Here is a 497-nt window from a genome sequence, read left to right on the forward strand (position 1 = left end):
CTGTGACTGTGATGCCAGCTTGATCTACACAGTGAGTTCCAGGACAGGCAAGACTACACAAAAACCCTGTCTCAAAAAATAAATAAATAAATAAAGTCAGGTAGGCATGGTGGTGTGCTGGGAGACACTGGGACTCACTGACCAGCATAGCCTACTTGTTGAGTTCCAGGCCAGTAGAGATGCTCTTGCAATAACAAACCAACAAACAAAATGTTAAGAGGTAGACAGTGCCTTGAGGACAAATGCTGTTGTCTCCATACACGTGTGTGTGCACACACAAACATACACATATGCACAAACACAAAACCCAGGTCTGAAACCTGGTAGCCTATGCCCATAATCTCAGCATTTGGGATTGTGAGGAAACCAGCCTGGGTGACATTTGACTACCTCAAAAAAAAAAAAAAAAAGAGACAAAATAAAGCAAGAAGATTTGGATGAGGCTAAGCCATAAGCAACTACACCAGCAAGAAGCTTTCAGTGGAGCCTAGATCAGT

Source organism: Cricetulus griseus, chromosome 7, assembly GCF_003668045.3.
Source record: "Cricetulus griseus strain 17A/GY chromosome 7, alternate assembly CriGri-PICRH-1.0, whole genome shotgun sequence".
NCBI classification, from domain to species: Eukaryota; Metazoa; Chordata; class Mammalia; order Rodentia; family Cricetidae; genus Cricetulus; species Cricetulus griseus.